Below are 24,606 nucleotides of genomic sequence, written 5' to 3'. Positions count from 1 at the left end.
TTTTTTTTAAGTTGGTGCTCCAGTGGCCTGTTGAAGAGGCGCCGGGTCTGAGTGTTTTCCCCTGCGGCAAGTCACTGTGCTGGCTTAAACAGCGGCACTGAGATTCGTGGCACTTTTTTTGCCTTGGAATCTACTGTCCTGGTTCTCTGCTCAGTCCCCTTTTTAAACAGACGAATGGGCAACTTCCCGTGGCTCCAATCACCAGCCAAAGGGGCACCTGGACTGGTGTATTTTGTACTGAGAACCGCTGCTCTGGGGTGCCGACAAAGCAGCCACGCGGGGCAAAGCAGGAGCGCCCGCCGGCACAGCCACGCTGGCCGAAACAGCCGTGCTGGTGACCTGTGGAGCTCCTCCGCCTGGGAATTGCCTAGTCTGTGGGCAATAAAAATGTGGCATCCACTCACTCTCTGTGCTTTCACTGGGAGCTGCAATCCTGAGCTGTTCCTAAATGGCCATCTTTCCACTTTTATTTTTTATTTACTAGAACCTTTTTTTCTTAGTTTGTCTAGCTAAAGATTTGTCCATTTTGTTTATTAAAAATCTCAACTGTTTTGCTGTAGTTTTCTATAATTTAAAAATTCTCTATTTCTGCTTTGACTTTTATTACTTTCTTCTGTCAACTTTGGGTTTAGTTTGCTTTTCTTTTCATAGTTCCTTGCCATGTAAAATTAGGTGTTTATTAGAGATTTTTAAAAATATAGGTATTTATAGCTATAAATTTCCCTTTTAGAATTCCTTTTGCTACTTCTCAAAGGCTTTAATAAGTTGTATCTCCTTTTTTGTTTGTTTCAGTAAGTTAAATGGCACTGTGTGGGCATACAAATGGTTGTTGCCATTGGTATTTAATGTTCTAGTAGCCTCTTGAAAATTTTAATTCTTTATCTCTGAATTTGTGTTTTGTAAGTGAAGTCTGGTGGAATATTAGAGCATACCTCAGGGGCTTACAGTCTCAGCTGGCAGACCCCACCACTGCTGCCTCCTTAAGTCCTCTGGAAAGTTCTTGTCTGCTAGCTCTCTACCACCTAGTGGCTCAGAGTCTTCCCTGCAATGCCTTCCTCCCTCTGTCTATAGTGGTAACCTGGGTTGGGGTGGGATAGGAAGTGGGAGCATGTTCTGCTGTTCCTTTCTACTAGCAGGGCCTGGTTGAATGTGATGGGGGTGCAGTGGTTGCACTTGGACTTGAGAGTCTCTGTCTTGGGTTAGCAGCATCATTGGCACTTTTGGTGGGCAACTTAGTGAGAGCCTTTCACCCACCCTTGATCTAGGTCGAGTGCCTCTTGATAGAGACGTTGCAATCCCTTGAGTGTAGCCCATCTACCATGGGTTGGGGCAGTGGGTATATGGGAAAAAGTTACTGACTATCCCATTCCCAGTGCAGACCTCGCATTTTCATTTTGCATTGGGCCCTGCAAATTATTTAGCTGGCTGTGGTCAAGGGAACAAGATATTTTTATTCCAATTCTGGAGACTCATTGGTGGAGGGTTGGTTTGTGGTGATGGTGATGTTGCTAATTCCGTGGCATTATGTACCTGTGGGGCATGGTTCTGATGGCCTTTCGTAGGCCTGATATAAAGCTTTCAGGCACAGGAATTCAGACAGTGGTGGCTAGAAATCTACTAGGGCACAATGGAATGTTCTCAAGGACATAAGGGAAGAGAAATACTGACAGTGTCTATAAGACCTCTTATTTTATTTAGTAAATAAGTACTAGCTGTATCCAATACTTAAAATTTTTTTAAAAATAAAAATCTTAGATGAAAATTAATGAAATCCAGATTAAGGAGGTTTTCTAAGCAAGAGATGGAAGTCAAATCCATAAAAATAGACATGTGTGATTATATTACAAAATTATAGGACAGAAATTTCATAAACAAAATCAGGACAAATTAGACACTGGGAAAAATATGCATTATTTAAAACAGACAAAGAATAAATATCGATGAGGGGCAAAGAACTGCTATAAATAGAAAACAAATAGCAAACTCTCTAATAGAAAAACTTTCAAAATTTGTAGCTAGGTAATTCACAGAAGAGAAAATACAAAATGAGTAATGAACATATGAAACAGTTTTTTAACCTCAGTACTAATAAGAAAAATGCAAATTCAGTACAGAATTCTCATTTCTCAAACATCTATTGAACTGGCAAAAATGTATAAAGATGGATAATCCTTACTGCTGGCAAGGATGTGAGAAAAGGCACTGTTATGCACGGTTTCTGGTCATGTGTGTTGTGTGCTGTTACAGCCTTTTTGGAAAATAATTTGGCAATATCCACAGTAAGCAGATTAAACACATGATTTGACCCAGAAACCCTACTCCAGGAATTCTTTAGTAGAGAAATCCTTCACTGTGTAAGGATATGTATGTATACACCACCCTGAAGAATGTTTATTGTGATATTTAATAAGTTAATGCCCACTAATATATTTTGTCAATTCATAGGATGGAATGATACGTAATCAATAAAAAGAATGTGTTAGTTCTATACAGATTTGTAATAGTTTTGCTTTGAGAGAGTTCCATAATGCATTTTTTACTATTTCAAACTTTTTAAAATAATAGACACGGGATTTCCCTCTGTTGCCCAGGCTGGTCTTGAGCTCATGGACTCAAGCACTCCTCCTCCCTCCGCCTCCCAAATTGCTAGAATTATAGCCACTGCACCTGGCCTATAATATATTTTAAGCAGGAAAAGAAAGATGCCAGAAAGAGAGCATGTGTGTGTGTGTGTGTGTGTGTGTGTGTGTGTGTGTGTATGTGTATATATATATATTCTATTAAAAAGTCAAAAATGGAGGGAAAACTCTTATGTGTGTATGTGTGTATGAGTGTTCTGTGAACCTGGAAAAGCAATGAAAGATTACACTAGGTTGTTAACAATATGGTTTTCTGGGTGGAGGAGAGAGAAGAAGTGGAATTTAGAGGAAGAAATGATGAAAAGTGGCAGGACTAGGGGAGTTTTCCACACTAACAAAAGCAACACATGTTGCAGAATTTCATTTATGTGAAACTTTAATATATGTGTATGTCTATACCTGTATAGACATGCACAAAGAAATATATTAAGATTGGTTGTAAAATATTAATAGTGGTTATCGGAAGGTGTTGAGACTTCAGTTAATTTTACTCTTTCTTAGTATCTTAGCAAATATCACATGCAGTAAGTGGCAGAGCCAGAATTCAATGTATTTGACCTCAAAGTCAGTCTATTTTTTCGTACAGTGTACATCTTCCTGTAAAACTACAGCAGTGGTCAGTTACCAAGACAGGGATATAAGCAGAAACTCATTTAGCAGAATAGAGACATAAACTGAGACCTGGATGGATGAAGAAGACAGTAGTCTAGTTATTGGAACTGGGACCCAAAAGTCTGTCTCTAAGAACTCGGTGTAGTCAAGTTTCCTGCGTGCAGGGCAGAGTCACTTACCTACATCTGGCTGAAGGTCAAGCCTCTTTTAGGCAGTGGTTCTACTTCTACTCAAGGCTATACCTAGGAATCCTGTGGGAAGAGTGAGAAAATACTGATGGCTGGGCACACTGGTCTGTGCCTGGAATACCAGCACATTCAAAGACCAAGGAAGGAGGATTGCCTGAGGCCAGAAGTTTGAGAACAGCCTGGGCAACATAGCAAGAACCCACCTCTACAAAAGAGAAAATAATTAGCCAGGCATGGTGGCACACACCTGTAGTTCTAGCCACTTGGGAGGCTGAGGTGGGAGGATCTCTTGAACCTGGGAGTTCAAGGCTATATGAGTTATGATTGTGCCATTCCACTCCTCAGTGACAGAGCGAGACCCTGTCTCTTAAAAAACAAAAAAAGTTAGAAAAATGCTGATACCTGTCCCCCCGGCCTCATTCTCATCCTGGGAATAGGGACTTTAAATTGCTCCACAGGTGTTTGTAGTAGGTAGCCAGAGCAGAAGTTAATAAACAGGTAAATAAATCAATAGACATGATAGATGACAGCTACATTGTCGTAACTGTTACACATAAGAAGATGACGTGGCAGAGCAGCGGTTCTCAAACTTCCATGTGCCTCAGGATCACTTAGACGGCTTGTGTTGAAACAGATTCCTGGGATCCAACCCCAGAGTTTGTGACTCTGTGGCTCTGTGGTAGGACCTGAGAATTTGCATTTCTAACAGATTCCTAGATGCAGCTGAGGCTGCTCACTGTGGCCCAGTTTGGAAACCACTGACCTGAAGAGAGAAGGCACCTGAGGCAAAGAGTCCAGTGATGGCAGCTTTGAGGAGAGTGGCTGCAGAGACTGGGAACCAGGCAGAGCCTGCTGATGTGATTGACCTTTTGAATTCTCCTCACTTGATCCATTCATCTACCTGCCACCTCCCTCCAAAGCAAGATACCTCACCTACTCCAAAAGAGAGATTTAAGCATCATTAGCTGTAATGAGATTTTATACTAATAAGATTTTATTGCTAACCATAAAATATATACTCTGCTGGTTTGCCACAAAGCAGTCTGTCCTAAATGAGAGGAACCGAAGTTTGCCTGACAAAATAAATGGATGTGATGCATTTTACAAAGCAGTATCTTTCATTTTTACGTTGTTTGTTGACATTCTCATTTTCTAAATTCAACAGCACATCATTAGTGTGGTTTCTAGGTAATTTTCATAATGTAGCAAGAATATAGCACTTTCCAAAAGCACTGAATTAATTGATGCAGATCAATCTTCTCAGCATCCCTGGTAAGTAATTTATCTGTTCTACTGATAGAATTCCGCTACCTTGAAAGAAGAACGCGAGCCTGCATGACTCAGCGTGTGCTACTAGTTAAGGCTTGTGGACTGCCGGAATATTCCTTCTGGAGTTAGACTTCTCTCATTTGTTATCCTTCCTGAACTCCAGTACATGCAATTAGTGTGATTGAAGCATGTGAAAATTCCTGGCTGTGTGTATTCCCCACCAGTCTGACAGTTTCTTAATTCCAACTATGTTGGACATTTGCTTAAGTTATTTTAGGTAATGGAAGCTTAATGTAAGGATACGTAGTGAGAAAGTCTTATTAACCACAATTAAAAAATTTATTTATTTTTATTTCAATAGCTTTTAGGGTACCAGTGGTTTTGGTTACGTGGATGAATTATCCAGTGGTGAATTCTGAGATGTTAGAGTACCTGTCACCTGAGTAGTATACATCATACCGAATGTGTAGTTTTTATATCCCTGGCCCCATTCCCCCTCCTCTGCTTCTGAAGTCCATTATATTGCTCTCAATGCCTATGCATACTCATAGCTTAGCTCCCACTTTTAAGTGAGCACAAACACTTTTTGTTCCTTCACTCCTGTGTTACTTCACTTAGAATAGTTGCATCCTTCCATCCAGTTTGCTACCAAGGCCATTATTTTGTTCCTTTTAATGGCCTAGTAGTATTTCATGATGTAAATATACCACATTTTCTCTATGCACTGTTTAATTGGTAGACATTTAGGTTAGTTCCACATATTTGCAATTGTGAATTGTGCTGCTGTAAACATATGTGTGCAAGTGTCTTTTTCAGATAATAACTTCTTTTCCTTTGGGTAGATACCAGTAGTGGGATTGCTGGATTAAGTGGTAGATCTACTTTCTCTTTGAGAAATTTCCATACTGTTGTCCATAGATGATGTACTATTAATAATTTACATTCCCATCTCCAGTGTGTAAGTGTTCCCTTTTCCCCACATCCTCTCCAACACCTACTTTTTATTTTTTATTTTTTTCCTTTTTAATAATAGGCATTCTTGCGGGACTAAGGTAGTACCTCATTGTGTTTTTAATTTGCATTTCCCTGGTGTTGAGAATTTTTTCATATGTTTTGCCTATTTGTATATCTTCTTTTGGGAAATATCTATTTATGTCCTTAGCCAACTTTTAAATGGGATTATTATTTTTTTTTTCTTGGTGATTTGAGTTCTTTATATATTCTGGATACCACTGCTTTGCTGGATGTATAGTTTGCAAATATTTTCTCCCATTTTGTGGGTTGTCTGTTGACTATTTCTTTTGCTGCACAGAAGGTTTTTTTTTTAGCTTAATTAGGTCCCACTTATTTATTTTTGTTTTTGTTGCATTTTTGTTTGGGGTCTAAGTTATAAATTCTTTGCCTAGGCTGATGTCTAGAAGAAATTTTCCAACATTGTCTTCTAGAATTTTTATGGCTTCAGGCCTTATATTTAAGTTTTTGACTTAACTTCTGTTGATTTCTGTATATAGCATACATGTGGCTTACCAATTTTCCCAGCACTGTTTGTTAAATAGAGTGTCCATTCCCCAGTTTATGTTTTGTATGCTTTGTTGAAGATCAGTTTGCTGTACATAGTATTTGACTTTATTTCTTGGTTCTCTATTCTGTTCCATTGGTCTATGTGCCTACTTTTATACCAGTACCATGCTGTTTTGGTAACTATAGCCTTGTAATATAATTTGAAGTCTGGTAATGTGATGCCTTCAGATTTGTTCTTTTTGCTTAGGGCTGCTTTGGCTATTTGGGGTCTTTTTGGTTCCGTATGAATTATGGGATTGTTTTTTCTAATTCTGTGAAAAATGATGTTGGTATTTTGAGGGAAATTTCATTCAATCTGTAGATTGCTTTGGGCAGTATAGCCTTTTTCACAATATTGACTCTTACAACCCATGAGCTTGGGATGTGTTTCCATTTGTTTGTGTCGCCTGTGACTTCTTTCAGCAGTGTTTTGTAGTTCTCCTTGTAGAGATCTTTCACCTCCTTGGTTAAGTTATTTTTAGGTATATTATTTTATTTTTTGCAATTGTTGTAAAACAGAATGAATTCTTGATTGGATTCTCAGCCTGGTTGTGGCTGGTGGATAACAGTACTACTAATTTGTGTGCCTTGATTTTGAAACCCTAGACTTTATTAATTTATCAAATCTAAGACTCTTTTGAAGGAATCTTTAGTATTTTCTAAGTATACAATCATATCATCCACAAACACCAATAGTTTTACTTCCTCTTTTCTAATTTGGATGTCCTTTATTTCTTTCTTTTACCTAATTGCTCTGGTTGGTAATTCCAGAACTCTGTTGAATAGGAGTGTTGATAGTGGACATCCCCCTCTCCGCCACCAAGCACTCACTTGGAATGACAAAGTTAGATGTGATCAGGCATTCTGGATAGGACTTTGATCTTGCTCTCAAATTGCTTAGCACTCCTCCTCTTGTGGATGCACTTGAAACAGTAGGCGTGGTTGCAGTTGGAGAGTATCCTGAAGCAGAGCTCACTGGGGTTGGTTTTCTCATAGACCACCTCCATGCAAATCCCACACACCATGTCCTTGCTGTGTGGCACAGCAAATAAGAGCTCCATGTCCTTCTCTTGGGCCTCAATGCATAATTTTATATGCTGTGATCTCTGGGCAGCATCCGTCGGATGCAGGACCTTACAGCCCACACACGCCACCTGAATCTCTGCGGAGATACACACAGTTGTCCCCATATCGGCACTCTCCCACTGCTGCATAGGGGCACAGCGACTTCTTAGTTTCCATGTCAGTTTGCTCTTTCTCTGATTCTTCTTTGTCAGTTTGTTCTTTCTCTGATTCTTCTTTGGAGCCCTTTGCATGCTTTATGCAGGGGTGCTTCAGTGCAGGAAGGCGCAGTATAGCCACAGTAGGGTTGCCCCGGAACAAACTCAGTAGCATTCACCCCATCCTCTGTACCTGCTCCTATAGTTGCAAAGTTTGAATTTCTTGACTCAGCTTTACCTGTATTCATTTCAACAAGTGGTCCAACTATTGATGACGGACTTGAAGAAGCAACAAGGGATGACTTTGTAGTTTGCTCTGTAGCAGTTGCTTCTTCCTGTTTCAATGGCTTGCTGTGTTCTTATCTGCAGCAGTCTCCATAAATACAGTACCCTTGCTGAAAATACTTGCACACTATACATAGGGACTGTCAGAGAGGTCATACGAGTAGTGACAGGTATCTCCTTCCTTACAAACCCCATGCATAAAATACCTGCAGGTGACCTGTTTAGTCCAGCCACTCTCTCTGTCAGCCCCTGGGGACAGGTCAGTGACTGTGGGGATCCAGGTTGGGGAGGCTGCTGCCACTGTCACTGGGCTACTCCTGCTCCTGATGTTGTGGCTGTTCTGGGAGTTGCAGCCTCTGCCATTACTGTTTATCTCACACAGCAAAGGCCCTGAAACTTCCAGGATTACATTGTTCTAGTCCAGCTTGATTTTTTTTTTTTTTTTTTGAGAGAGAGTTTCACTCTTGTTGCCTAAGCTAGAGTGCAATTGTGTGATCTCTGCTCACTGCAACCACCTCCTGGGTTCAAGTAATTCTCCTGCCTCAGCCTCCCGAGTAGCTGGGATTACAGGTGATGCCTGGCTAATTTTTTGTATTTTTAGTAGAGACAGGGTTTCCTCATGTTAGCCAGGCTGGTCTCGAACTCCTGACCTCAGGTGACCCACCTGCCTTGGCCTCCTAAACTGCTGGGATTACAGATGTGAGCCACCATGCCCCGTCTGGTCCAGCTCTATTTTTAAAAATTTATTGAGACTTGTTTTGTGGCCTACCATATAGTCTACCTTCGAGAATGTTCCATGTACTAATGAGAAAAATGTGTATGCTGCAGATCTTAGGTAGAATGTTCTATAAATATCCATTAAGTCCATTTCTCCTAGTATGTCACTGAAGTCAACTGTTTCTCTGCTGACTTTGTCTTGAGGCCCTGTCTAGTGCTGTCAGTGGTATATTGAAGTATCCCACTGTTACTGTTTTGCTGTCTCTCTCATTTCTTAGGTCTAGTAGTAATTGTTTTATGAATCTAGGAGCTCCAGTGTTTGGTGCATATAAATTTAGGATTGTAATATCTTTTTAGTGAATTGGTCTTTTTATCATTATATAGTGACTATCTTTGCCTTTTTTTGCTGTTGCTTTGAAGTCTGTTTTATCTAAGAATAGCTACTCTTGCTTGGTTTTGGTTTTCATTTGGGTGAAATACTTTTTTCTATCCTTTTACCTTGAGTTTGTATGAATCCTTCCATGTTAGGTGAGTCTCTTGAATACAGCAGATATTTGGATTGTGATGCTTTTTATCCATTCTGTATCTTTTAAGTGGCGTGTTTAGACCATTTATATTCAATGTTAATATTGAGATGTGAGATACTGTTCTATTCATCATCTTGTTACTTAGGTTTTTTTTTTTTTTAATTTTGTTATTATTTTATAGACCCTGTGGGTTTTAAGCTTTCAAGAGGTTCTAGTTTGGTGTATATGTTTCAAGATTTAGAATTCCTTTTAGCATTTCTTGGAGTGCTATTTGGTAGTCAAAATTTTCCTTAGCATTTGTGTGAAAATGACTATTTCTCCTTCATTTATGAAACTTAGTTTTTGCAGGATTCAAAGTACTTGACTGACAGTTGTTTTGTTTAAGAGAGTTGAAAATAAGACCCCAAATTCATTCTGGCTTGGAAGGTCTGCTGAGAAGTCTGCTCTTAGTTTGACAGACTTTTCTTTGTAGGTTACCTGATACTTTCCTTGGTGTTGTCTTTAGGTAGACTGATTACTATATGCCTTGGTGAAGATCTTTTTGCAATGAATTTCCCAGGAGTTCTTTGAGCTTCTTGGATTTGGATATCTAGCTTTCTAGTGAGGGCAGGGAAGTCTTCCTCAATAATTCCATCAAATAAGTTTTCCAGGCATATTATTTTCTCTTCTCCCTCAGGAACACCAATTATTCTTAGATTTGACTGTTTTACATAATTCAATGTTTCTTGGAGACTTTGTTAATTTCTCTTGATTCTTTTTTATTTATTTTTGTCTGGCTAGATTAATTCAAAAGCCTTATCTTCAAGCTCTGAAATTTTTTTCTTCTACTTGTTCTAGTCTGTTGTTGAAACTTTCCATTGCATTTTGTAATTCCCTCAGTTTGTCTTTCAGTTCTAGAAGTTCCGATTGTTTTTTTTTGGGGGGATATCTCTCTCTCTAGAAAATTTTTCATTCATATTCTAAGCTGCTTTTTAAATTTCTTTATGATGGTTTTTACCTTCCTCTGATTATCTCCTTGAGTACCTTAATAATTGACCTTCTGAATTCCTTATATGATATTTAAAAGATTTCATCTTGATTTGAGTTCATTTCTGGAGAGCTAGTGTGATCTTTTGAGAGTGTTATAGCCCCCTGTTTTGACATACTACCAGTTATTTTTCTGGTTCCTTCTCATTTGGGTAGGCTATTTCTCCTAATATTTTTGAATTTATATTTGACTTGTCTGTGTTGCTTTTGTTTATTTTTAAATTTCTTTCTTCCCCCTTAAGGAGGAGACTTGAATTCTTATAGTTAATTGTAGCCTAATTCGGCACTTGGTGCTTTCAAGGGTGAAGACTCTGTAAGAGTTCCTTGGTTATAGAGAGTCTTTGTATGATAACTTTGTTATATGGTTATTGTAGTAGCAATGTGCTCAGCGTGTGAATGAGTCCACTGTCTCCTATTGGGTTGCAAAGGTAGAGGTCTTTTAAAGCTTATCTCATTCCTCCATCTTGTACACATTTTAATTATTTTCCCCAAGTATTTTATTAACTGGTTTGATGGTTTAAGCTTCAGGCCAATAGGGGAAATGTTCCTGGATAGGAGCCGACTGTGGCTAAAGCAGGTGGGTACTTCATTGTTGAAACTTTCCATTGCATTTTGTAATTCCCTCAGCGTGTCTTTCATTTCCAGAAGTTCTGATTGGTTTTTCCAGTTGACAGAGGTGGCTGGAAGAGCTCCCAGTGAGTCACACTGAGGTTTTATCAGGGTGAAGGGTCAGAGCCACCCCAGCTCCCCTGCCAGGTCAACAAGAAGTGCATCTGTTTCTCAGACATACTCCTGTCCCAGTGCTCGGACCGTTCAGATTAGACAGTAGCTCTTTGTCTGTAGAAATGTTGACATTCCAAATAGACAGGAACTGTGACTCTATCTCTTGTGCAAGCCTGAATCTGGAGGGTGCTCCTCTGTTGGAAATGCTGTCATGCTGTTGTGTTTCAGAAAGGCTGTCTGTAGTGGCACCCATGCTGAACTCCAGTGGGAGAAGCCTGAACTGTGCCTGTAGTGGTGGACAAGGGGGGAAAGGCTTCCTATTCTCCAAGGCCCTTCATGTGCACCAGGGCTGACTGTTGGAATAGAGCTGAATACTTTCTCTGCTGAGCCCAGCACTTCAACTGTGCCTCTGCTGAAGGAAGCTTTCCACCAATAGAAGGACCTGGTGCTTCAGGGCTGCTGTCTAGATTCTTTAATCACACAGGGCGTTCGCTTGATGTGATGCACTCCCCTTTCCCCTAGGAGTGGCAGTCCCTGGGAACCAGACTACTGTGAGTGTTGTTGCTCCTCCGAGTCTAGCTGCCCAGTGAAGTTGCCACACTCCACGCTGGTGTTGGGGAATGTCTGCAAGGGATTCAATGATGTGACATGTCCTTAAGTTTCCTAGTAATGGGTAGTGGTACCACCTCTAATGGGGGTGGCAGAGGAGTTACATAGACTCTGTGAAATTCCTTCATTATTAGTAGCCCTAGCATGTTGGTTTTCTTGAATGCTGCTTATAGGAGTAATGTACTGACTGATCATGTGGACAGACTCATGACTCTTTGGACTGGTGCAGACAGTGGTGATAGCTGAGGTCATGCAGCCATTTTCTCCTTCCTGGTGTACAGTGTTATTACACCAGGAGATGCTGTAATGGACTGTGTTGGTTGGCCTCCAGTCAAGAGGTGACACTTGTGAAAGAGCACCAGCTACGGTAGTAGCAGTGAGATTTTTACTTGCTTTATGTTGCCCAGGAGGGGTACTCTGGTTTTCCAGGCAATGGGTAGGGTCAGGAGACTCCCAAGAGATTCTGTCCTTTGTGTTAAGTTACCTGGGTAGGTGGTAGGGCAAAGCCAGGTGGGGGCTGGTTCAAGCGAGTTTGTGCTCTGATTCTCCATGTGCAGGGCAAGCAGCAGCCCCTGTGGGTGCTGGGGACAGAAGCAGATCTCAGGCCACTGTGTTGATGTTCTAGAGGAAGGCGTGTCTTCCTCTGATGCTCAGAAGGGTTTGTGCAGAGAGTGGGGAATAGCAGGTGATGGTAAGCCCTGCGGTTCCCATGCACTTGGCAAGACAGATCCAATTCCACAGTGTTTTACTGGTAGCAGCAAGATAAATTCCAGTCAGCCTATAATCATAACTTGTTTCTGCCTGGAGTCATAGACTGTCCTTGCGGAAATAGTAACTTTGGCTTTCAGGCTATGCCTTTCCTTGTCTGCTGCAAAGCCCAGCTCCTGCACCTGTGGCTTCTGCACTCATGACTCTTGAACTCACAGCCCGCTTTTCACTCTCCCCTGTCCTGGCCCTGGCCAAGGGTGTTCTATTGTGAAACCCCCTTGGGGGCTTCTTTCAGCCTGCAACCACCACCTGTACTTTTTGTCGGTCCTCCACAGGGTCCCCTGTGAGGTATGGTGAGGAATGGCTACCCTTGGCGTGCACTGGGATCTGGGAATACATGCAGAGGTCTTCCCATCGCTGCTTATACTTTTATATTCCACAATGCTCTCCAAATTGGTTCCTGTGCTGGGTGGGGTTAGGGCATTACGCCATGTCCTAGACTTTCAGGGTCTCTTGAGGGAGTGTGTATCCCAGAGGCAAACTCTTTCCCTCTCACAGTCTGGGGACTTGCAGCCCTTCCCTGACTCACAGTGCAGGCTGCAGCCCCCTGCTTCCTTCGAAGGGTCCATAGATTCCTTTGGTTTTTCTGTTCAGTTACTGTGTTGTTTCTTGAAAAAATGTTAACAATGTGAATCTCTACACACTATTTTGTTCCTTCAAGTGGGAGTGGTATCTAACCACAATTTAAAAAAATTCACCTTTAATAAAGATTATAGTGAAATCACAAGACACAAATTTCAATGGTATCTAATAAGAAACTTTGATTAAAGTTTTTGAGTCATGATTTATCCTCCCACCAAATATAAACCAGACAAAATCTGTGAAACAATTTTGAAGATATTGATCATCAGGCAGTGAAGGAAAGCATTTCCCAAGAGATGAAAAACAAACGTGGTGAGTCCTATGATTGTCCCTGATTACCGTGTTGAGAGAATTTCCAGGCCACGGTGCAGAAAGGGTGAAATCAGGTGGAGCCTGGCAGATACCTCAAGCTGAGAAAATAGAGCTAAGAGTCCAGGGGTCTGAGGCAATGAGAGTTCCCAGGAGAGGATAGCAGAGAAGAGAACAAGAGATCTGAAGGTCCCCCTCGAACATTTAACAGAGTACTGATCAGTGTCTTTGTAAAGGAGCTATGTAAGACTCCAAAAGAATCACTGAAAAGATTAGGGAACACTGCCCTAGCTTCTCTCTGTGCTAGTCAGGGTCCACTCCCATATTTCTATGTCCACTCCCAACCTACGTCACAAACTGAGAGAGAGTATTACTGGGTAGACAGTCTTTCCTCTATCTCTCCTCTCCAGGATTTCTTGCCTCCTTTAAAGGGAAGGTGCAGACTTGGAAATAGAGCTTTTTTACTTGTAAAGTCAGAATAGAACATGTCCAGAGCTCTGCTCCTGTGTTCTGACCTTTCCCAGGCAAATTTTACTTAGCTTAATTTCCAGCATAAGTATAATTTGCAAGAAATGCCCACAGCTATATGAAAAAAGAAGGCAACTTTTCTGTCTTTAAAAAATATTATAACTTTTATTTTAGGGTCAGGAATACATGTACAGGTTTGTTATATAGGTAAATTCATGACTTGGGGGGTTTTGTGTACATATTATTTTGTCACTTGGGTACTAAGCATAGTACAAGACAGTTTTTTTCCTGAACCTCTCCCTCCTCCCACCCTTCTCCGTCAAGTAGACCCCAGTATCTGATGTCTCCCTCTTTCTGTCCATGTGTTCTCATTATTTAACTCCCACTTGTAAGTGAGAACATAAAATATTTGCTTTTCTGTTTCTGCGTTAGTTTGCTAAGGATAATAGCCTCCAGTTCCATCCATATTCCTGCAAAGGACATGATCTCATTCTTTTAATGGCTGCATAGTATTCCATGGTGTATATGCACCATATTTTCTTTATTAAGTCTGTCATTGATGGGCATTTAAGTTGATTCCATGTGTTTGCTATTGTGAACAGTGCTGCAATGAACATAGATGGGCATGTGTCTTTATAATAGAATGGTTTATATTCCTTTGAGGTATGTATCCAGTAATGGGATGGCTGGGTCAAATGGTAGTTCTGTTTTTAGTTCTTTGAGAAATCACCACACTGCTTTCCACTATAGTTGAACTAATTTACACTCCCATCTGCAATGTATAAGTGTTCCCTTTTCTCTTTAACCCTGCCTACATCTGCTATTTTTTGACTTTTTAATGATGGTCATTCTGGATGGTGTAACATGGTATCTCATTGTGATTTTGATTTGAATTTCTCTAATAATTAGTGATACTGAGCATTTTTTCATGTTTGTTGGTTGCATGTATGTCTTCTTTCAAAAAGTGTCTGTTCATGTCCTTTGCCCACTTTTTAAGATTTAAAAAAATTTTTTCATTTTTATATTAAGTTCTGGGGTGGCCCACTTTTTAATGGGGTTGTTTATTTAAGTTCATTGTAGATTCTGGATATTAGACCTTTGTCAAATATATAGTTTGCAAATATTTTATCCCATTATTTAGGTTGCCTGTTTGTTGATAGCTTCTTTTACTGGGCAGAAGCTCTTTAGTTTAATTAGATCCCATTTATCAGTTTTTTCCTATTGTTGCAATTGCTTGTGGTATTTCCATCATGAATTATTTGCCAGTTTCTATGTTCAAAATGGTATTTCCTAGGTTATCTTCTAGGGTTTGTATAGTTTTAGTGTTCACATCTAGGTCTTTAATCCATCTTGAGTTGATTTTTGTATATAGTATAAGGAAGGGGTCCAATGTCAATATTCTGCATGTAGCTAGCTAGTTCTTCCAGCACCATTTATTGAATAGGGAGTCCTTTCCTTATTGGTTGTTTTTGTCAGCTTTGCTAAAGATCAGATGTGTGACTTTAGTTTTAGGCTCTCTATTCTGTTCCATTGGTCTATGTGTCTATTTTTTTGTAATAGTACCATGCCAGGTTGGTTATTGTAGCTGTATAATTTGAAGTTGGGCAGTGTGATTCCTCCAGCTTTGTTCCATTTGCTTAGGGCTGTCTTGGCTATTCAGGCTGTTTGGTACCATAATAATTTTAGAATAGTGTTTTTTTTTTTTTTTATTTCTGTGAAGAATTTCATTGGTAGTTTGATAGGAAGAGCATTGCATTTGTAAATTCCTTTGGGCAATATGGCCATTTTAATGATATTGATTCTATCATGAGCATGGAATGTTTTTCCATTTATTTGTGCCATCTCTGATTTCTTTCAGCAGTATTTTGTAATTTTCATGGTAGAGATCTTTCACCTCCCTGGTTAGCAGTATTCCTATGTACTTTATTCTGTTTTTGGCAGTTGCAGAAAAGATTGTTTTCCTGATTTTGCTCTTGGCTTGGTTGCTGTTAGTGTATAGCAATGCTACTGATTTTTGTACTTTGATTTGGTATCCCAGAATTTTGCTAAGTTGCTTATCAGCTCCAGGAGCTTTTGGGCAGAGACTGTGGGATTTTCTAGATTTAGAATCATGTCATAGGCAAACAGTGATAGTGTGACTTCCTCTTTCATATTTGGGTGCCTTGTATTTCTATCTCTTGGGCAGAAAACTTTTCTTCCCTGGATCCCAGAGATCTTTCCCTGCTGGAGCTGGGAAGACAGACACTTCAGCAGAATGTGAAAAGCATAGGGTCTGCAGGGACCAGGAGAGATCCATGTCTGACTCTCTGGAGAGCTCATGACTCTGGGCATCTCAGTGACCTTTCAAAACCTTAGTTTCTTCAGGGTATGAAATAGAAGCTCTAATGATAGACACTTCCTTATTGGATGATTTAAAGAACTAAATCATAATCTATGTGAAGCATAGTCCCATCATGTGGCCAAGGGAATCTCCAATCTCTGTGTTTCTAGCAGCCCCTAGGTCTGTCCCATATAAACTTCAGTTCACTAGGTATTGGCTTACTTTATAGGTTGATCAAACTACCCTGTTTGTGGCTGTTGCCCTGCAGAGGTAGCAATTTGGGAGCATGTTTGCCAACCAGGATGCAAGCATTGTTCTTTAGGATGTTTGCCCCTCCTCTTAGTGCCTGAGTACCAAGAACTGCCTCAGATAGCTAACGTGACTCTAAATGTTGGTTTCTTCTCCATGGTCTCCTGTTAGCTTTACAAATAGGGAGAATTAGGGGTGTTCTTAAGAGCTTCCAGGCAGCTCAAGTGTTTCTAGTGTAAATCGCACCAATAAGTTACACCAGTTCAGCCTCCATGACTGATTGCTCTAGATAATTATGTTCCTTTTTGCTTTATTCTTGCCTTGCTAACCACTTAACCCTTTTTATCCATGGACCCCTTTGGTTACTGGAAAAACCTACAGACTCCTCAGAATAATGCTGTAAAATGCATAAAATAAAATACCTAAGATTACAAAGGAAACCAATTACATTGAAATGTAGTTATCAAAATTAAGTGGTTACAATGCATGTCCTTTTAAATTAACACATTAAATAATAAAATGTAGCATAAATTCTAATATGTACTCTAATTTTAAAGTAGCAGTGAATGGAATATTTCCAGATAGCTGCAATAAATGTAATGTACTGTGAAACTATATATGATTTATGTTGTTAGTGAAGTCACAGTACTCTTTAATTTTACTGTGGTTTGTTGCCTACAGAGTGAAGCCACATGCTAAATAATCAGATATTCATGCATATAAAGATTAATTTTTTCCCCATCCAACTTTGTGGACCTCGAATTCTTTTCAAAAATTTGTGTTTTAATTTATTTTTATTTTTTTTAGAGATAGAGTCTCACTCTGTCACCCAGGCTGGAGTGCAGTGGTGTAATCATACCTGACTGTAACTTCAAACTTCTGGGCTCAAGTGATCATCCCATCTCAGTCTCTTGAGTAGCTGGGACTACAGCTGTGTGCCTGTATGTACACTGCATACTGCACCACTGTGCCTGCCTAATTTTTAAATTTTTTTGTAGAAACAGATTTCTGCTACATTGTCAAAACTAATCTCAAACTCCTGGGCTCAAACAATCTTCCTGCCTCAGGCTCCCAAAATGCTGGGATTACAGGCATGAGCCCCTACATCCAGGCTTTGCATCAAAATACTTATGCAGATTTTTTTTTCTTCATATGCATACATGGCTAAAAATCAGACAAACTTTGCGAAGTCTTGATAGTTGCTCTAGCTCCACGTGTGCTGTCACATGTATTCAATAGGATATGTTTGTACAAGAGCAGTGGGTGTCAAAACAGATGTTAGTTACACAGTGAGTAATTTAATGTATTTGAAATATCAGGTATGTTATGGGGAATGTCTGGTGTCTTACAGAAATCTTATTTAATTATTTTAATTGACATCCTTAAAATATGGGGAACCATGTCTTCCAGTGATTTGGTTACAGGCCTTTCTTTCCTCCACTGTCCCCTGTGAGGTGTGCAGATCACAAGGGGCCCTCAATCCACTATTGATGGGCTCTATTGAGAACTGTGACAAGGAAATCCAGCTTCTGATATGTGTGTGGAGGGAAAGAAGTGAGGGTTATTGGCTTCTCCCAATTGATTTAGAGTAGTGGCTTTCAAACTTAAAAAAAATAAAATAAAATCAAGACCCAGAGAAATAAGCACATTTTACATTGTTACCCAGTACTGTGTACACACACACATACTCACATACTCACAAATTACACCCATACATGCGTATTTATGACCAAAACAATGTTCCAATACTATGCACAGCACATTCTGATATTTTCTATTCTACTCTATCCTGTTTGATTCAATTCTATTCTTTCATTAAAATATGCTCAATTGATTTCATAACCCAGTAATGGGTTAGAATCCTCAGTTTGATAAACACAGATTCTGAGGTTTTGAAATTAAATGGATTACATTGCAAAAATACTGTATTTCCTTTTTTCAACAAAATGAAAAATTATTGGTCCCATGTGAGAAAAGGGAGCGGGATGGAAAATTAGGTATTCCTCCTTTCCCATTGACCTCAAGATCTCTTTTTTAGTTTATTTGTGTCTTTTTTTTTTTTTTTTTTTACTGGGTCTCACTCTGTGGCCCAAACTGGAGTGCAGTGGTAAGATCTCAGCTCACTGTAACCTCCACCTCGCGGATTCAAGTGATTGTCCTTCCTCAGCCTCCTGAATAGCTAGTTGGGACTACAGGCACATGCCACTACACCTGACTAATTTTTCTATTTTTAGGAGAGATGGGATTTTTTCATGTTGGCCAGACTGGTCTCAAACTTTTGGCCTCAAGTAATCCACTCTCCTCAGCTTCCCAAAGTGCTGGGATTACAGGTGTGAGCCACTGCACCTGGCCATCTGTGTCTTAATTAAGCATTTAGAATGTTACCATGACTTCCTACACACAGAGTCTTTTCTTTTTCTGAAACTGCATTTTGATTAAATAACTGGGTCTTTTGTGCCTCTTGGTGGTGAGTGGCTCTTCAGATGCTTGTATTTACTTTGGCATCACTGTAGACTCTTTAAATCTTGTGTCTTCTTGCTGTTGTATGCCAGTTTGTCATCTCACAGCTTCCAGAATGTAAGAGCCACTTGTCTTAGGATGCCATGACTTGTCTTTTGTAGATTGGGGTCCTATTCCTTTCAGTCTCTGCCCTAGACAGTCAAGTCACATCCTGCTCATGGCAACATTGCCCTGCTGCATGACTGTGCCACACGAGAGCTGTGCTGGGCAGGCTGCTGCTGGCATTCAAATTGTGGCTGAAAAGGAGGTTTTCTGTCTTGGGGACAGAAATGAACAAAGGAACTCTAGTGAAGGCATGATGACAGTGCCATGGGAACACTATTGTGCCCATTAATGTCAGCAAATCAATTGCCGCTGGAGTGTCCCCAGCTGGGCACAGAGGCTGGCTGCTCCTGTGAATTGTGGAGAAGAGTTGGTATCTGTGTGGAGGGAAAGGAGTGAGAGTGAGTAGCTTCTCCCAGTTGATTTAGAGTAGTGACTTGCAAACTTAAAAAACAAATCGAGACCCAGAGAAATAAATACATTTTTCAATGTTATCCAGTACTGTATACACACACACATACTCACAGATTACATCCATACATGCATACTTATGACTGAAACAATGTTTCCTGTTTCTTATAGAATACTTAACACAGTGGTTAACCTGATAGTTTTTCTGAAAACTTTCCAGTGTCAGTTCAGAGGTTCCTGGACATGCAAAACTGCGATTAATACTTTATACAGAGCACAGAAAAAGGAAGAGTTTTGAGGAGGCACAACATTTGTTCACAGGTAATTTAGCCTCTTTTCCTTTTAAAAAAATTTCTGCTATGAGATTCACTTGTTTGGACCTTGTGATTTATTCAGATATTTTCTCAATTTAGTAATAAGAGAACACTCATAATATGTCAGATAATCAATTTATCTGTAAAGTCATCATCCATATTATTTGACTTTAAAAAATATAATTTCCTTTTTCTATTTAGCTTGGTATCCACTAACTAGATATTTTAAAAGCTAATCATCTCCTTGAATGGAGAAAATTATGTTTTCTATGATATTTTTTATGTCTTAGGGGATTTATTCATAGGGATTTAAATCTCTTACTCCTAGGTAATACTAAACCTGGACTTAAACCAAATCAGAACCTGGCAGAAATCTGTACTGAATGTGTAAGTGCACCCCTTGAGATTTCAGTACCTCAGCATTTTTAGTGACTGAAATAATGAGAATTCTCATTAGGCCCTTGCCTACTTGCACTTGTTAACTGCTCACTTTTTGCCAAACATCCCTTGTTCCCACAATATCATTACAAACTGCCAGTGTACTGTTTCTTCGTCAAGCAGAAGGAGATAACTTCAGGGTCACAAATAATTTTGGGAGGAGGAATGTATGCCTTTAAAGATGTTGCAACCAGCTGCTGACACCCAGAAGTCTGGTTGTACAAGGTGTTATCTGGGACTGAGGAAACATTTTCCCCCAGCTCCCTGAAACTTCTTCCCCCTTTTCTCTAGGTATATAAAAACTCTCTGTTTCGTCTTTCTGTTAAGATAAATTTGAGAGATCTTGCTCTCTTGCCTTCTTGCTCTATCTATCTTGCTTCTCTATCTCCAAGCACCAATATCTCGGTGTTTGGCTCCAGCTGTGCACTGGGTATGCAGACGTAAATTTGGGGTTCTACGACATTTGTGTACTGTACTCATTCAGTGGTCATTAGTAATTTGCCTCTCAGCTCCGTGTAGCTAACTAGATATGGAAAATGACTAAATGCAGTGGAATAGCATGATGTCTGTGGCGTTACTAATGGTTGGAATACGTTGGAAAGCCAATGCTTAGTTGCTGTAATTATCGTTATCAATTTTCCATCGTTTATTTGAAGAATCCTGATCCAGGCTCAAGTTGTATTTGCTGTAAAATCATCAGAGTGCCTCTGGGAGCTATGACCTGGAGACACACGCTGTGAATGAAAACAGAAGTGTTTATATGGAGTGTGGAAACTGATAAGGAGGATAAATAGCAGCAGAGCAGAGATCCCATATTTCACTGTGGTGGAAAGAAAACTTTGCTAAGAGCTCCACAAGGTAGGATCCTTGGGCTATGCCAGGGCTCATCTCAGGAATTTGTGCTACATTGAATCATTTTCTTCAGCCCATATAGATCTTCAGGAGAGTGGGAATGCGCTGAGAGGTTCAAGTTGCTCCCGAGTTGGCTGCTAATTATATGTCATAACTGTTCAGAGGCACCTCTAAGATTTGGGGAAGAGGGAAGCTGAGGAAAGTTGAAGTTTTAGTTGATGTTGTATATTGGATCCTGGGAACTTAGCTGGTGTTACAGGTTGGTTCTTCCACAGAAATGCTGAAATGGGGTTTGATGTGCAGGGACACTTATCAAGAATTAACACCTGTGAAGGAAAAGAGGCAGGAAGCAGGATTGGGCAGAGGAAGAAGTTGAAATGTGACACAGGCGCCACTAGCTGTAGCTAACACCAGGGGGAGCTCTCGAGTACATCCCGTCGATCAGAGTAAATTGCGGTGCCCCTGTATCAATACCTTCTTAACCATCAACTAGTTGCTGGCTGCCTTTACAGGCTGTATCCTCAGTAAGGTGACTCTGCAGCTGAGGCAAACCCTGAACGCTGACAGCTGGGGCAACAGATCACCCCTAGAAGGGAGTCTGGGTGCCACATCTCCATGTCTACGATAACCAATAAGTGACAGAGCTGAAATTGAGCTTGAGTTCTCTTCATTCCAAAGCTGATGATATTCCTTCCTTTCTTCAATTAGGAACTATCTTTAGAGACAGGCATTGTTTTTAGATGTTAAGGATTCAGTATTGAGTGGAAAAGAAAAACGGAGGAAGAAAATCCCTGTCCTTAGGGAAATACATTGTAGCAGTGGAGCGGGGGATAACACATAAATAAAGAAGTAAAATACACGGTATATTGGATGATAGTAAGTTCTATGGGAAAAATAAAATACGAAAGATGGAAAGGACTGTGGGTGCAGGAGTGAGGACAGGATGGAGGGTGTTATTATTGAAAACAGAATAGTCACAACCTGGGCAACATAGTAAGACCAGTCTCTGCAAAAAGTGAAAAAATTAGCTGAGCATGATGGCTTCTGCCTGTAGTCCTAGCTACTCCGGAGGCTGAGGTGGAAGGATCACTTGAGTCTGGAGATCAAGGCTGCAGGGAGCAGTGGTTGTGCCTTTGCACTCCAGCCCGGGCAACAGAGTGAGGCCCTGTCTTAAACTAAGCCAAATCAAACCAAACCAAACCAACCAGACTAGTCAGAGAACTACTCACAAAGGAGAGGGCATTTGAGCTAAGACCCAAAGAGGAGAGGGAGCATGTCTTGTGCATGTGGAGGAATCATTCCAAGCTGAGAAAACAGCTAGTACAAAAGCCTGAGGTTGGAGACCACCTAGTATATTTTTGTCATAGCATTCCTGTGCAAGATTTTGTGCATAGCACACCTAGCAAGGGCCTTGTGGGAAATACAAGGCCCTTGTATTTCCAAACAATGAAGTTTGGTATTTCCAAACTTCACTCGTTTATGTACCATTGTGATAATTTTGGTAATATTCATGTACCGTCTGTACTATTATTTAATCAGATTTTAAGTTAAATGACCTTTTCATACTTAAGTGCATTTATTTTAGGAGACTTTGTGAAAATAAAGAAACACCACCCAAATAAGAAAAAGCAAAAGCTTTAATTCAGAGATTACTATAGTGAGGGAATCAGCCACCATCACTTGTGTTTGGCTTCAAGGCAGGCAGAGAGTGGGAAAGCTTTTTAGTGGAAAAAAAGGAAGACTTGGGTATGCCCTGATTGGAGGCTGTTGGAGTAGGGAAGCTGAAAGGGGGTTAATTAGAAGTGGGGTTGTCCTATATAATTGTTTAGGGGTGCATATTTTGCTTCCTCTGGTTAGTCTTAAGTTGAAAGTGGAGACAAAAAAATAGAGAAGTTATTAATCAAGACTTGATTGATCTGTTATTAATCAAATCTTGGCTATTTGGAGAATGTTGTTTACAATAGTTATTTATTATTTTTTGTGGTAGTGCTTTCCTTTAGCTTTTTTTTTGTTTGTTTAATTTGCACTCAATTCTTACACATGCTTAATTATTATTATTTTATTAGGAAAATTTTTTTTTTGTTCCCTGGGCATGGTGGTAGATGCCTGTGATCCTGCTACTTGAGGCTGAGGCTGGAGAATCACTTGAGCCTGGGAGCTGGAGGTTGCAGTGACCTGAGATCACACCACTGCCCTCCAGCCTGGGCAACAAAGTGATACTCTGTCTCAAAAAAATATTTTTTTTCTAATAGAGATGGGGTTTCGCTATGTTGACCAGGTTGGTCTCAAACTCCTGGCCTAAGCAATCTTGGCCTCCAAAAGTGCTGGGATTACATGCCTCCCTCCCTAGCATTATAGGCTAGGATTATAGGTGTGAACTGCTGCACTTGGCCACATGTTCAGTTATTTTATCTATATAGAGACCTTGGGAGAAAAGGAGAAAAAATATAATAAATCAGCTCTTTTTTAACTTTTAAGTTCAAGGGCACATGCGCAGGTTTGTTACATAGGTAAACTTGTATCATGGGGGTTTATCATACGATAATTTTATCACCCAGGTATTGAGCCTAGTACCTATTAGTTATTTTTCCTGATCCTGTCCCTCCTCCCAGCTTCCACACTCTGATAGGCCCCAGTGTGTGTTGTTTCCCTCTATGTATCCATATGATCTCATTGTTTAGCTCCCACTTATAAATGAGAACATATGGTATTTGGTTTTCTGTTTCTGCATTAGTTTGCTGAGAATAATGGCCTCCTACTCTGTTGAAAAAAAACGCGTGCTTTGAATGAAGAGACCTTCCAAACAGGCTTTGTGTGAGCAACTTGGCTGTTTATTCACCTGGGTACAGGTGGGCTAAGGCCGAAAAGGGCGTGACAAAGGGCAGTGGCATAGGAGTTGGTTTTGTAGGTTTGGGTAGTTTTTTGGGGGATAGGGGTGTTGCAGAGTAAGTTCAGTTACAGTGGTGGGCGGTAGGGGCAAGGGAGTATACATAGCCACAAGTTCAGTGTCAATGGCAGGGTTGGGTGAGGGGCTTGTCTGGAGAAGCTCCCCTGCTGGGCGATTAGGGACAATGGCAAATACAGACAGGGGGTGGGAGACATCAGCCAGGGCAAGCAGGATTCAGACTTTAAGGCTCCAGGCTTGCATATGGAGACCTAATACACTCCATCCACGTCCCTGCAAAGGATATGATATTGTTCATTTTTATGGCTGCATGGTACTCCATATGTATATGTATCACATTTTCCTTATCCAGTCTATCATTGATGGGTATTTTAGTTGATTCCATGTCTTTGCTATTGTGAATAGTGTTTATAGCAGTTGTTGTTTGACTTCCTGGACTGGTTGGTAGAGATAGTGGTATGACTTCCTACAAGTCTGATTTATAGATAGTAGTTTAACCTCTTGGGCTGGTTTCTATAGATAATGAGTTGGCTTTTGGGCTGGTTGCTGCAAATTGTGAGTCATTATGTTTTTATATATGTCTATTTGTATATTCAGTATTTCAATTTTTTTCCCTTAAAGCAAATCTAGTGTCATTTGGTATGTCATTATTATTTTCAACATAATTATGTATAAGTAACTACAGAAGCATACACACACACACTCACCCACACAAACACAAAGAAACACACAGCTATTAAAATAAAAATGTTTTCCATGTGAAACCTGAAATAATTTCATGCAACATCAAGTGTACATCAAGAGAGATGTGTATCACGCTTTTGGAGAAACTAAATTGTTGGTACTCAAGATTTATGTTAAACTCTCAGATTTCAGGGTAACCAATATTTCCTAAATCAAATCTTGAGTGTAATTCCATTGATTTAAAAAAATACTTCTGCCTTGGTGCTGCCTCATCTCCTGGGAGGATTAGCATGACACATCACTAATTATTTTTCACTGAGAATTGGTCTAAGATGATTTGTTTTAACTGATTGATGTTACTTTCCCTAA

The 24,606-nt window shown here is 40.1% G+C and overlaps 1 pseudogene; it reads right to left on the bottom strand.

Moving 5' to 3' along the window:
- Positions 1-71: 71 nt before the first annotated feature.
- On the bottom strand, positions 72-8,136 carry LOC108300398 (annotated as a pseudogene).
- Positions 8,137-24,606: the final 16,470 nt, after the last annotated feature.

Source organism: Cebus imitator, unplaced genomic scaffold, assembly GCF_001604975.1.
Source record: "Cebus imitator isolate Cc_AM_T3 unplaced genomic scaffold, Cebus_imitator-1.0 Scaffold27, whole genome shotgun sequence".
Taxonomy (NCBI): Eukaryota; Metazoa; Chordata; class Mammalia; order Primates; family Cebidae; genus Cebus; species Cebus imitator.
The sequence above is the reverse complement of the archived record's forward strand: the minus strand, read 5'-3'. Positions and strand labels throughout refer to the sequence as shown.